A 15,154-nucleotide genomic window follows, 5' to 3' on the forward strand; every position below is an offset into this window, starting at 1 on the left:
TTGTCTGTGTACAAGTTTACATCAAAATGCCAACAAATGTCTAATATGTTTTAAAATTGTTTAAAGGCCTCCAGAGGTTTGAAAGAATAATTAAATGTAGTTTTATTTTCCTAGAGGAATGATACCAAACCTGCTTGGTTCCAACCCCCAACCTGTTAGTATCACAAGCCCATTTTTATTTTTCTCTCTTTATACTTTTTTCTCATTCCAATCTTTTTCTTTCATTCCACTTTCCTCCCCTTATTTCTCTTTTCCCTTCCCTTCCCTTCCCTTCCCTTCCCTTCCCTTCCCTTCCCTTCCCTTCCCTTCCCTTCCCTTCCCTTCCCTTCCCTTCCCTTCCCTTCCCTTCCCTTCCCTTCCCTTCCCTTCCCTTCCCTTCCCTTCCCTTCCCTTCCCTTCCCTTCCCTTCCCTTCCCTTCCCTTCCCTTCCCTTCCCTTCCCTTCCCTTCCCTTCCCTTCTTCGTTGGTTTGTTGTTTGTTTTGCTTTGTTTGAGTGGTTGTTTTGGCTTTGGTTTGGGGTTTTGTTTGTTTGTTTTGGCTGTTCTTGTTTTGCTGTGTTGCTTTGTTTGGTTTGTTGCTGTTTGTTTTCCCCTCTGGATAAGCGCTGCCACTCCTCTGCTAGTGGCAGTGAAGAGCGAGTGACCTTTGTCAGCGCGGTGGGCTGAGGCGGTAGACGAGAGCGTGCTGCCACCCGGAGGCTGCCTGCCTTGCTCGGGGTTTGCTTCTGCTTCAAAGGTAGCTATAAACAATCCCCAACTCTTTGATAAGACCCCTGGGTATATAAATAGCAATGAGAGAGAACTAATGAGCTACCCTAGGGCTGCATATATATTGTGGCTAAAAGCAACTTTAGTTAAGTGACTATTAGTGCCTGCACCGGGCGTGCACGAGTGAATGAATGAATGTGTGTTTAACTGCACTAGTATGGCTGCAACTTCCTGCTGAATGCGGCAGTGGAAATCACTCCACACTGGTGGTGACTCTTTCAAACAGAATCAAGAAACTAAGATGTGCCCGAGTGAAATGACTACATGCTCTCACATCTAAGGTTGTGACCATTTGATATTATGAAACTTACTAGTAAAATATTGTATTAAGATTATTTTTCATTTGCTTTCAGTAGGATTTTAAGTACATTTCTAGATTACAGACATAGACACACATCCTGAGGCAGGTGTGAGTCTCCTAATGCAGGAGGAGTCACTGGAGCTACCTTAGTGTGTATCAGCTGAACAGCTTTCCCTAAGAATTTCTCTGTAGAAAAATGCTGCTACTACATCTACATGCTCTTGCTACTACATCTACATGCTGCCCTCATGGTCTCTGATAATTTCATGTTATTTGTAGATGTCATGGGTTGCATTGAATTCTTGGCTATTCATGCCATGCTGCTGTCATGCCACCTTCAAAATGAAAGTACTGGCTGGAGCAAAGTACTATGGGGCTTGAAATTCAGATTGCAACGTGAGAGGTCTCGTGTTCCACATGCTGCTTTTGGGTTCTGTGTTTGGGGTGTTGATGTTTTCCACTGAGGCTGGCATGGGATGGGAGGGGTGGGGAGTTAGCTTGCTGGCTTGTGCTAGCTGTTGCTTTCTGCATTTTGCTGCACTTTTTTCTGCAAACAAGCTAAGGTGATTGTGCATTGCTTTCTCATTTTTCTCATTAAAGCTCTTTATCTCAACCCAGAGGTTTTTGTGTGTGTGTTACTTTCCCTCACTTCTGTGTTGGAGGAAACACCCATTACAGTGGACAAAAAATGATGCATAAAAGAAAATAATTATCCAAAGTTAATGAAGAGTGGTTTTATGTGTGTCTGTGTTTTGTTGGGTTGTTTTTGTTGTTGTTGTTGCTGTTGTTGTTGTTGTTGTTGTTGTTGTTGCTGGTTGATGGTAGGCTTAACATGAGCCTGCAGTGTGCTCAGGCAGCCAAGAGGGCCAATGGCATCCTGGCCTGCATTAGGAACAGTGTGGCCAGCAGGAGCAGGGAGGTCATTCTGCCCCTGTACACTGCACTGGTTAGGCCACACCTCGAGTACTGTGTCCAGTTCTGGGCCCCTCAGTTTAGGAAGGAGGTTGACTTGCTGGAACGAGTCCAGAGAAGAGCAACAAAGTTGGTGAGGGGTTTGGAACACAAGCCCTATGAGGAGAGGCTGAGGGAGCTGGGGCTGCTTAGCCTGGAGAAGAGGAGACTCAGGGGTGACCTTATTACACTCTACAACTACCTGAAGGGAGGTTGTAGACAGGCTGATGATGGTCTCTTCTCCCAGGCAGCCAGTACCAGAACAAGAGGACACAGTCTCAGGCTGCACCAGGGGAGGTTCAGGTTGGATGTTAGGAAGAAGTTCTATACAGAAAGAGTGATTGCCCATTGGAATGGGTTGCCCGGGGAGGTGGTGGAGTCGCCGTCATTGAAGGTGTTCAGAAGGAGACTTGATGGGGTGCTTGGTGCCATGGGTTAGCTGTTTGGGTGGGTTGGATTGGTTGATGGGTTGGACACGATGATCTTGAAGGTCTCTTCCAACCTGGTTTGCTTTATTCTAATAAAGGTTTATTCTAATAAAGGTTTGTTTGTTACTCCCCTAGGGAATCTAACTCTCCAGTCCTGGACTATGCAGCTAACCTTTTCCACAAAGATCTGTTTTGATAAGTAGGCACAATTATTCTGTAAACAAAGCCTACTCATCTTCATGGATCTGCAAGTCTGGATTGTGTCTCTTGCCGTTCCTTGGTCTATCAGTGATTTGTCCTGTGATCTTGGGAGAGTTTCTTAGCAGAGCAGCATCTTGTATTCCTTTGATCAAGATCAACTAAATAATCACTGGGAATTATTAACCTCTGTGGGACTGGAAAGAAATTTTGAAGTATAATGGCCTTTCCCTCCAGCCAAAATGCCTAATGGCATCCCTTCCCTCAGAGAGTGCAGTAACATCTGCTGAGGCTTTCGAGTAGCAGCTTGCTTCTGACAGTGGTAAGTGACTTTACAGAGGTGAAGCAACTTAAAAATGGCATTTTCACACACACCATCTCAGTACTGTTGTTATGCACACCATCCTATGGATCCTAACAAATACTACTTAATAAATCACCTCTGTTTCCATGAAAAGTCATCCCAAGTATCACTGAGGGGAAGGGATTGTTTATATTTCTGATTGTGATCCACCTAGACCCCTTATAAAACCCCAAATATCTGTAATACCAGGTAGACAGCTGGCTCCTTCCCTGGACACTGAGACCATCAGAAGATGTGGCAGTGGGACATGCAGACAGATGTATAATGTTCCTGTGTGCTGGCAGGCACGGCTGAAGGGTTCCAAACTCCCCAAAGCAACCAGAAGATATGGTTTGCCTGTTCCCATAGCTCTGCCTTCCCACACTCCCCCCAAAGGCCAGACAGATCCCAGCAGTTTGGCTTACTTGGTAGGTGCCTCTCCTGAATCATGGGGAGGCAACTACTCAAGGCCAGATATTCAAAGGATTTGGCCCTATCTCTTTCAAAATGTAAATAGGAACAGCCAGATTTCTTTAAGAAGCAGTCACATATTTTCTGGGTTTGTTAGAAGCTAATGAGCAGCTTTTTTTTTCTTTTTGTACTGGTGGTATTTATTCTGAGGCTATTTCCTCTGCTAAGCTCTTCTCTTATTCACAAGAGACAGAAGCTCTCCTTTGAATTTGATTGCATTGTACCACTGGCTATAGCTAAAGCAGCCATAACCATCTGGTAATTCATTCTTAATGAAAGCATATGTTTAGAAAATTATCATTTTGCTTTGTTTTCTGTCTGTTCCCTGGTGGTGTCAGCACCCTCTTCCCACATTCTGCACTTCAGAAATGATAAACACATTTTGAATACTAATCCTAGCCTGGATTTTCAGGGATGAGTGCAACTACAGAAAGTTTCAAAGAGCTCCAGGAATTGATAATTCACTGAAGAACGAACTAGACCCACAAGGCTCAGGCTAACGAATGCACAAACAAACTTCACAGGAGTTGCTGCTAGTCTCTGCTTCCAGGCTTGTGCTTCCTACCTACTTTCACTTTAATACACAGTTTCCCTTGGTGACTCATTTTGTCTGCACAAAGCTCTGAAGGCCTCTGCTACAACCACCCTTTCCTCTTTTATACGTTGTGGTACGTGGAGTTCCTTTAAACTTTGTCCAGTTGAATCAAAAGGATGCTTGCACAGGTGCCAGGCATTTGACCTTGCAGGAAAGGAAGATTTTTCTCATCTAAGGATGTTATGAGGAAGCTTTGCAGATTTCCTCAAGGAAATCCAGGCTACTGTACAGGCAAGAAACCTACCAAAGAAGGAGAATGTAATGCTCAAACTCAATTAGACCTAGTGACTGGCCTTCGGTGATCTACTACAGTTCCTTGTGGGACCAGAAAGAAACTATTCCTGGTGTTCCAGGCTCCAAGTGCTATTTGAATCCAATTAGTCTGAAACAGCATTTCTTTTCCTAGTAAGGGGCAGAGGGAGGTTCCTCCAGGCTGACTGAAGCAGGAGTGTGTGAGTGAGGCACCCTGCTCCTCCTGACTGGGCACAGCATGTGTCCATGGAGAGGTGCTATCACAGCCCACTTGATCTCTCCTAACTTGGTGTGAACGTAGGGGAGGAAAGGTGGAGTGATTCTAGCTGAGGTTGAAAACAAGCATGGACTTTATCTGTTACTCTTGTTACTGTCCTGGTAGTTACTCATAAGATGAAACATTGAAGGAGGTTGTGGGGTTTTTTTATATTGGCTTTGAGGTTTTTTACTAGTTACAATATGGTTTGGGTTTTGGTGTTTGGGGGTTTTTGGTTTGGTTTTGGGAGATTTCTTTGGTTGGTTGGTTGGTTTGTGTGTTTTTCTCTTTTCTCTTTTCTTTTCCTTTTCTTTTCTTTTCTTTTCTTTTCTTTTCTTTTCTTTTCTTTTCTTTTCTTTTCTTTTCTTTTCTTTTCTTTTCTTTTCTTTTCTTTTCTTTTCTTTTCTTTTCTTTTCTTTTCTTTTCTTTTCTTTTCTTTTCTTTTTTCTTTTCCTGTCTTCCTTCCTTCCTTTCTTCCTTCCTTCCTTCCTTTCTTTCTCTTTCTTTCTTTTTCTTTCTTTCTTTCTTTCTTTTTCTTTCTTTCTTTCTTTCTTTCTTTCTTTCTTTCTTTCTTTCTTTCTTTCTTTCTTTCTTTCTTTTTCTTTCTTTCTTTCTTTCTTTCTTTTCTTTCTTTCTTTCTTTCTTTCTTTTCTTTCTTTCTTTCTTTTCTTTCTTTCTTTCTCTTTCTTTCTTTCTTTCTTTCTTTCTTTCTTTCTTTCTTTCTTTCTTTCTTTCTTTCTTTCTTTCTTTCTTTCTTTCTTTCTCTTTCTTTCTTTCTTTCTCTTTCTCTCTTTCTTTCTCCTTCCTTCCTTCCTTCCTTCCTTCCTCCCTCCCTCCCTCCCTCCCTCCCTCCCTCCCTCCCTCCCTTCCTTCCTTCCTTCCTTCCTTCCTTCCTTCCTTCCTTCCTTCCTTCCTTCCTTCCTTCCTTCCTTCCTTCCTTCCTTCCTTCCTTCCTTCCTTCCTTCCTTCCTTCCTTCCTTCCTTCCTTCCTTCCTTCCTTCCTTCCTTCCTTCCTTCCTTCCTTCCTTCCTTCCTTCCTTCCTCTCTACTTTTTTCCCATTTAAAAATTATTTTTATTTCAACTCTCTCTGTCAGGCAGCACCATGGCTGCCCCAGCCCACCCCAGCCTGCCTCCCAGACAGCTGGTTAGAGTGATGGCAAGATTCTGAGATGAGATGCTTTTCCCTCTTGGAAAAGAAAAAGTTAAATGTTTAAATCAGATATTTTTCTGACTTTTGTCCCTTTTTTGCATATAGAGACTAAAACCAAAGTTATAAAAAAGGGGCAAGCACTCTAATTTCAAAATCCTTTCAGCACAGCCCTCATGAAAATATGTCTCTAGCTATAGACTTTTTAGGAGGCCACATGCCTAATGCTTGCTATGGTTCTTTCCTTGCTTTTCTGATGTCTCTGTGTCAGCTTGTGATAGTTTTGCTGCCTCTCTTCATATCTAGCTCCATCAAACAGTGTCCACACCTCTGCATTTGTATTCAGCCTGAGGAAAATCTTCTCTTTTATCTGGGATCCTTACAATGATGTATATTGCTATGTTCTTGGTAGTAGCTCTTTTTGCTTCAGCTATCAGATTCCATGAAGGAGCTTTACTGTTTCTTACATTTTTTTTTCTGAATGAAAACCAGCTGTCAGGACCAGCAGCTACAAGGAGATTTTGTCCAAGTCCTAGCCTAATGCACACTAACCCCCATTGAAACCAGCCTTCGGAATGAAATTCTAACTCTAAGATTTTACCTTTGCAAAGATCTGAGGTTCCTAGAGAATACTTCTTGCACTAGTTGGGTGTATCAAACTTGAAAGTTTGGACTGTGGGGTCAGAAATATTCTTCTTCAGTGAAAAAGAAATATAAAACCATACCAAAACATATCTTGTTGCTTCAAGGCAGGTACTGCAGTTGGTCTGAGTTGGTTGGTACCTCGGCATCTAAGTTTGTTCCCTTCCTGACCACAGGAGACTCTTGTCTTACACTGAACTCCTTCCACCATCGACCAAACCTCTGCACATCAGTCCCAAGTCACAGCTATGTATGTCTGGCTGTAACTTTGAAGACCAGTGCTGTCTAATGTCCCTTGCATTTTACATGCACAATCAGATTATCTCTTGCATCGCTATTCCTTGTACCTGGAATGCCACACCAGGAGGATGTTCCTCAGAAACTTCTGGGAAAAAAATCAAGTTTATGTCTCTTTGTGGAACCAGAAGAGGTGTGTCTCCAAGGCCAGAAGCACCACAAACACGTGAAAGAGGATCTCCAGGGCCCTAAGGAGAAAGGAACGCATGGAAGGGATTAAAAGGGACCAGATATCCCTCAGACCAGCATAGAGGTGAGCGGTACCAAGATACCTCCTCCATCCTAGATCAATGAGGTGTTTTCTTTCTGGCTTGTACAGCCTCCTGTTTTTTAAACCAAGCCCAAAAATCAAAATCAAAATTAACTTTGTGCTGAGACAGACTGGAGACTATGTAGGAGTTCTGCAGGAACTTCTTGCTGCAAATGCAAAGGACAGGTCAGTGCCAAGGCAGCCCACTGCCACTCCATGTGCCTGCCTAAGATGCCATGTTCTTCTCTAATGTGTGACCTTGTGTTAGAAAGGTCTTACCAAGCATCAAAACAAAAACACATGTTGGCAAATGTGAGAGAAGTTGCAGTGCTGCTTCTGCTGTGGCATTTCACTGGAAGAGATCCTTCACTCACTGAAATCATTAGGGAAATTATTTGAGAGGAGTTTCTTCTCTGTTGTAAATTACAATAGAATAGAATAGAATAGAATAGAATAGAATAGAATAGAATAGAATAGAATAGAATAGAATAGAATAGAATAGAATAGACCAGACCAGACCAGACCAGACCAGACCAGACCAGACCAGGTTGGAAAAGCTGTTAAAAGGGCACAAATGTAGTTGAAGTATGCTGGGAAAGACCTTTGAGATCATTGAGTCCAACCTATCATCCAACACTATCTAAACTAAACCATGGCACCAAGCACCCCATCAAGTCTCTTCCTAAACACCTCCAGTGATGGTGACTACACTACCTCCCTGGGCAGCACATTCCAATGGCAAATCACCCTTTCTGTGAAGAACTTCTTCCTAACATCCAGCCTAAACCTCCCCTGGTGCAGCTTGAGACTATGTCCTCTGAATAGTATAGATTGGTTTAGATCACACATGCACAAAGGCTGCTGTTGAAAAAGATTGGTGAAAATAGTGTTTTATAATGTAACTGCATTTAGTGTCAATATGTGAGTAGCAAAAGCCTTTTATAACTTGGAGATGCCCAAACTTACAACTTCCAGAGATCCCTTGCTTCCCAATCAGGCAGAATGTGGGACCCACTCAGAGAAGAATACCTGCAATTCTTTGCTTTAGCCAAAATCCCAGTTCTCTCAGTCTTCATAGGAGAGATGTTCAAGTCACCCAGTCACAGAATCACAGAATCACAGAATCACCAAGGTTGGAAGAGACCTCGAAGATCATCAAGTTCAACCTGTCACCACAGACCTCATGACTACTAAACCATTGAACTCTCTCCATCAGATCTTTGTCTTTCCTGAACTGGTGAGCCCAAAACTGGACACAATATTCCAGGTGTGTGCTGCAGTATTTCCACAGAATTTTCTGTATCTGTGTAGAAACTGAACTTCATTTGATGCAACACAAAAATATGGGGGTGAAATTGCAAATAAGTAGGTAGTGAAGGTGCAGATAGATGTTTATTAACTCAACTTGCAAGTTAATAAAAGGAGAGTTGATTTTCTTCTAACTTGTTAGCAGTAAAAGGCTGCACCTATATACCTGACTCTGCAGAATACACACAAAATCAATGAGTGCAGAGGTGAACTCTTCATCTGAGCTGTGGTTACTGAAAACCATCAGCTGCTTTCAGGGGAATCAAAGTTGCTGATGGCAGTACAAATACTGCAAAAGAATCCCACATCACATAATGGGGAATCAACCCATCATTCAGCAGTAGTCTCCACAAATGTGTTGCTGTGAGAGTTAGTGTGATTTAACGGGTTATCCAGTGTGGGCAACATGTGCCCCAAACAACCTGAATTTACTGAACTGGTTCTCTTTAAACTGGTCTTGAAAGAGCCACAGCAGTCATATAATTTAGTTTCTGCATACTTCAGTATGATTTGGAAAATAATATGCAGGGCTATTTTGGGTTGCAAGGGCATATTGGCTTAGAGAGAGACAGCAACACATCAGGCATGCTACCATGTTTATGTAGCTTCTGGACTGGCTGACTGGCATCTAGTCAGCTCATAATGTGGGCAAAATAAGCTCAAATCTGTTCACACCCTTCTGTGCATTGGCAGTGGTGTGTCTTTGCTCAAATCCCCATACTGAAAAATCAAATTTAACAGAAAATATTCTTGTAGTATCTGACTTTGGATTTAGAATAAACCTTTATTTAGAATAAACCAAACCAGCTTGGAAGAGACCTTCAAGATCATCGTGTCCAACCCATCAACCAATCCAACCCACCTAAACAACTAGCCCATGGCACCAGGCACCCCATCAAGTCTCCTTCTGAACACCTCCAACTATTTTCCTAATAATTTTCCTTCAGAATGGAAGGTAAGAAAAGGTAAGAAAGAAGAAGCAGGAGCTGTAGTGATCTCATGTCTCAGACTCATGTTTAAGAATGATCACTTCTGTAAACAGGGTGGAAGATTTATTGCTTTGAAACATTGATTTCCAGTTGCAATAAGCAGAACTACTGTTCACAAAGCAATCACTATGCCTTCAAATTGCAGATCTGGAAAACTGTTGTCAAGTGTCAAGTAGATCTTTTTGTACTCTCTAGGTTCTCAGTATGACCTTGATCACTTTGTGATATCAGCATCCAGCCTATGTACCATGCAAGGTTCATAGATGCCTTGTTTCTGTAAGGAACTAGATGGGTATAACATCTTTCAGAAGGAAATTAGCTTTGAGATGGAAGGGAAATGGTGACAAGCTTTTGCTGTAAAGGTTCAAGCTACAAAAGGGCATTAGGTATTTGCTATATTTCACCTATCCTGAATACAGCCATGGAATCATAGAATGGTAGGGGCTGGAAGGGACATCTGGAGATCATCTAGTCCAACCCTCTTGATAATGCACGCAAGCCTATGTGAGGATAGCTGGTGTGAGGATACACCTGCTGCAGCCTATGTGGTCACAGTGGAGAGGAGCTTCAGGTCTTCACACACCAGCATGAAGAATGTTTCTGGTTTTCTTTAGAGGAAGTCAGGAAGTTCCTCATCTGCATGGTCAGCCTTTGATCCTACAGTGCTTGAATGCAACTATCTGACTTCAGGAACCTGTGAATCAGGAAAAATGCTTTTGTTACTTCTTGGCACTTCTTTTCCACAACCATGCCCGGGCCATTTCTGAGCACAGGTCCCTGGCACAGCCATACCTTTAGGTGGACTAGCTACTGCTGGGTTTCACCTCAACCATCAAGTAAGTGCTTTTAAAGGCCTTTATTTCTTGTTTGTGGAATTTTGTGTTTGTCTTTGTTTCTCCAGGTTGATAAGAAGTCAGAGGCAAGTTGCTTGTAAGTCATCATTTTGCAGCTCAGTTGTGAGCACATCCACATAAAGACACACTCTGCCCTTGCTTACACTCTGCAGGTCTGGTGGTTTTGCTGAGGATTTGATGAAGGATATAAGGTTGGGATGCAACTCTTGGAGTCCAATCCCACCCATCTAACTTTGGAAAAAAAAGATTGTGGGTTTCCTTCTAATACCTAAGGCAATGGATGGAAACACATATTCCTCCAAGAGACCATGGAAACTGGTGCCTGGGTTTCCAAGGTGATTTTCTGGCAAGTGTCTGAAGGAGGAAGTGGTAACAAAACAGGATCCCAGGCAGCTGAAAGCATCCACATTCCTGGCGATGCAGTAGCCTGTGCTGAGGAGGCTGAAGCCACAGAGATGAACAGAACCAACTCCTCACTTTAAAATCACCATAGGTGTCGAACACAGAGCAAAGGGCAGGTAACTCAGCCTGTGATCCCAGCTTCCTGCATGCTATCTGTTGCCTTCCCTATGTCTATCTGATTACTGCTATCGGTCTTATTCAACTACCTTAGGGCTCATATAAACTCACTTTCAATAGGAAGTAATAGGTTAAAAAAAATTACACAGGACAAGAAAAAAGATGCTGCTTAGAACCAATTCATACCTTGAGGTTAGGAAATTTTCACACTCTGTAGATTTATTTTTTGTGATACTTCATAGTTATAAATGTGTTTTTCTGTCTTACATCTTGCAGGGCATGGAACATACATAGAAGAGGATCTATATCTCTTTTAAGTACAACAAGGAGACTTTGCAAAATACATTGGTATTCCTTCTGGTGCTCCAAACCAGAATAAAGCACAACATCTCCTTCCACATCTTTCATGAGGATCAGGACTCTCCCTGTCTACCTGCCAGCATAATTTCTTCCTGGAGTAATGCTGAAATAGAGTGAGGTACAACATGGCAGAACAAGCCCTATGAGGAAAGACTGAGGGAGCTGGGGTTGCTCAGCCTGGACAAGAGGAGACTCAGGGGTGACCTTATCACTCTCTACAACTACCTGAAGGGAGGTTGTAGACAGGTGGATGATGGTCTCTTCTCCCAGGCAGCCAGTACCAGAACAAGAGGACACAGTCTCAGGCTGCACCAGGGGAGGTTCAGGTTGGATATTAGGAAGAAGTTCTATACAGAGAGAGTGATTGCCCATTGGAATGGGCTGCCCGGGGAGGTGGTGGAGTCACCATCATTGGAGGTGTTCAGGAGGAGACTTGATGGGGTGCTTGGTGCAATGGGTTAGCTGTTTGGGTGGGTTGGATTGGTTGATGGGTTGGACGCTCTGATCTTGAAGGTCTCTTCCGACCTGGTTTGGTTTATTCTAAATAAAGGTTTATTCTAAATAAAGGTTTATTCTAAGTGGTGGAGAAGGAGGAAGGACCATACTGTTTCCTTTTGCAGCAGAGAGAAAGGGAAGTTGACACACACGTACAGGCAAGTGCGTGCTCTTCCAGCTTCTGTCCGGAACACTCTTGCATCAAAAGTTACGGAGTCTGCTGATATACATCAGTTACACGACCACAAGAAAGTACAGATGTAGCATCTAACAGCAGAACCCAGCAACACTGATGTTGCTGAAGATTAAGTGTTGCAAATTAAGGCCAGCCCCAGCAGACGAGCTACCCATCCTAATAGAAGAAAACTGATCTGGAAATAGTGGAAAGCTATTTTTCTTTCCCCTGGAAGAAAGGAGCCAAAGCAGTTTGAGGCTCCCCCCTACCTATTAGGAGGAACTGTTGAGCACCAAAATGTCAACTGTGAACCAAAGTGTTGCTAAGTGTTTTCTTGTGCATTTATATTCACACATTCAGCTATAAGTAAAGAGCTTCATGAAGCTTGTCAGGTTTTTCATTAAAGCCAGAAGGTTCTATTCTGTCCCTCCAGGATACAGCTACTGACAAGTTACTTTAAGATTGTTTCATGGCCATAGGATAGAACAAAATTATCCTTAAAAGTGCTGTTAAGTATTTTGACAGTAAGTCTTCACTTATCTAACTGTGGGGCTGATTTCAGAATTCCTCTTTCTTCCTTTCTTCAGCTTTTAATGGAAAAATCTATGCTTGCAAGTAGTAGGGGAGACATACAACAGTTATCACTAAAAGCGCTTTGCTTACCACAAAGACAGCTTTTCTGAAAGCATGCGGAGAGAGCACTTGCTTATCCCACTGGAAGTACAGGAAAAATGAACAGCAGCTGCAGCATGGGATGCAGTGACCACCACAGTAAGGGGAGATGGTGATAATGAGGGGAGGGGATGTAACCCTCATGAGTTAGTTTAACTGTGCTATGACAGCCCTTTCTGACCTTATCCTCAATAAACCCTCATAGAATCAATAAGGTTGGAAAACACCTCAGAGATCATCAAGTCCAACCTGTCACTCAACACCTCATGACTAGCTTCGAGTGCCACGTCCAATCCCCTCTTGAACGCCTCCAGGGATGGTGACTTCACCACCTCCCTGGGCAGGACATTCCAACGGCCAATAACTCTTTCTATGAAGAACTTTCTCCTCATCTCAAGCCTAAACTTCCCCTGGTGCAGCTTGAGACTGTGTCCTCTTGTTCTGGTGCTGGTTGCGTGGCAGAAGAGACCAACCCCCACCTGGCTATAACCTCCCTTCAGGTAGTTGTAGAGAGCAATAAGGTCTCCCCTGAGCCTCCTCTTCTCCAGGCTAAACAACCCCATCTCCCCCAGCCTCTCCTCACAGGGCTTGTGCTTGAGACCTCTCACCAGCCTCATTGCCCTTCTCTGGACATGTTCAAGTATCCCTCATGTGGATATTTATCACAAGCTAAGTTCATATTTTAACTCATACTAAATGTATCTCTCTGCATCTTCTCAGAGCACTAAGACCAAATCAGTTTGCAATCTCACAAGTGTGGGACATACCTTCTCCAGCAGATGAACAGTGCCCAGGTACTGCAGCTAATTTGCAGCAGCATGGTATATACCCATACAACAGGCAGCAACACATGGGGGTACTGGCACAGGCTTAGAAAGGACTGCACTCAATGCCACTGTCCATGTCATCCACAAAGATGTCGAACAAGACAGGTCCCAGGATCCCTGAGGGACTCCGCTTGTCACTGGCCTCTACTGGGACATGGAGCCATTGACAGCCACTCTTTGGGTGCAGCCATCAAGCCAGTTCCTTATCCATCTAGTGGTCCACCCATCAAACCCATGTGTCACCAGTTTGGAGACCAGGATATCCAGACAGATATGAGACTAAATTGATTTTGGTAAGTACAACTGAAATATTGTAAAGCTACATAGAATAAACCAGGTTGGAAGAGATCTTCAAGATCATCGCGTCCAACTCATCAACCAATCCAAGCCACCTAAACAACTAACCCATGGCACCAAGCACCCCATCAAGTCTCCTCCTGAACACCTCCAATGATGGTGACTCCACCACCTCCCCAGGCAGCCCATTCCAATGGGCAATCACTCTCTCTGCATAGAACTTCTTCCTAACATCCAACCTAAACCTGCCCTGGTGCAGCCTGAGACTGTGTCCTCTTGTTCTGGTACTGGCTGCCTGGGAGAAGAGACCATCATCCGCCTGTCTACAACCTCCCTTCAGGTAGTTGTAGAGAGTGATAAGGTCACCCCTGAGTCTCCTCTTCTTCAGGCTAAGCAATCCCAGCTCCCTCAGTCTCTCCTCATAGGGCTTGTGTTCCAAACCCCTCACCAACTTTGTTGCCCTTCTCTGGACTCATTCCAGCAAGTCAACCTCCTTCCTAAACTGAGGGGCCCAGAACTGGACACAGTACTCGAGGTGTGGCCTAACCAGTGCAGTGTACAGGGGCACAGTGACCTCCCTGCTCCTGCTGGCCACACTGTTCCTGATGTAGGCCAGGATGCCATTGGCCCTCTTGGCTGCCTGGGCACACTGCAGGCTCATGTTCAGCCTACCATCGACCAGTACCCCCAGGCCCCTCAATAGAACTAGCTAGTATAGCACACTGCAAATCAAATGACTGGCTGTGATTTTTCTGTAATTCACCTGGTGAAATAAGCCCATTAACTTCTTGAAATTTAAATATGCTGAACTATTTGAGGTGAGACGTGTTAGAAAAATAAAACTATTTGAAGTCTGAGTCTATTATTCTAAGATATCCATTGTCCATGTATAGACCTTTCCTAAGAATTAAAAGCTTTGTATTAAACAGGCTATCAGACAAGAAGTTTGCCATCTAATGGCCATGTCTACATTCCATACAAAGGACAGCTAGTAAAAGAAGGTAAAATGAACACATAGGTAGGAGCCAGCAGGAGACTTGGCAGCACTTACAAGGCCTCTACATAAAGCAATTACACACACCACTGGTCTGAGATCAATTATTTATATCCTCTTTTGTATATTGTAGCTCACTTTTTTATTGACAATTGTTATTACCATTTCACTTCAATAGAGGGCAAGAGACTGAAGTTATCCTCTCAGACTAGAGGTTGCATTCAAGAGTGAGAATTAAGACATCTGGGCGGTTTATATACAATTGAAAACGTGACCAAGGTAAAAGAAAAATACTGGAGCTGTACAGAGTTTGGGTAATTTTAGTTTCCATTAATGCTTCACTGCCTTCCCTATCTGTGAATCATACCAAAATAAAACCAAGAGTTTGGTAAAAGCAAATGAACTCCAAACTGTTCACAGTAATTTTTCTCCAGTCTGGAACAGACTGTAAGCACTAATTTAATAGTACCAGGGAAAGTGTATGGTTGGGTGAATGGGAAGTGCATTCTCCTACGTTTTCTCTTGCTGAGTTTTAATGCAGCAAATTTCTGAATAATTCAGTGCACTTAAGGGAATTTCCTGTGGGGAATGACCATTTTATTTGTTTTTACTTTCCCTCTGATTTTATTTCTCCACCAGAACCAGGCGCTTTGCAGGCTATCTAGTAGAGCATTTCAAATGGTCTCTTTTCTGTTACTGAGTTTCAAGTAGTTTCTGTAATGCTTTAAAATTAATCTCATTCCAGACACAAAGGTACAATATCCC

The sequence above is a fragment of the Melanerpes formicivorus genome, unplaced genomic scaffold (genome assembly GCF_026170545.1).
Source record: "Melanerpes formicivorus ecotype bairdi unplaced genomic scaffold, bMelFor1.0.p_v2 SCAF_3, whole genome shotgun sequence".
Lineage (NCBI taxonomy): Eukaryota > Metazoa > Chordata > Aves > Piciformes > Picidae > Melanerpes > Melanerpes formicivorus.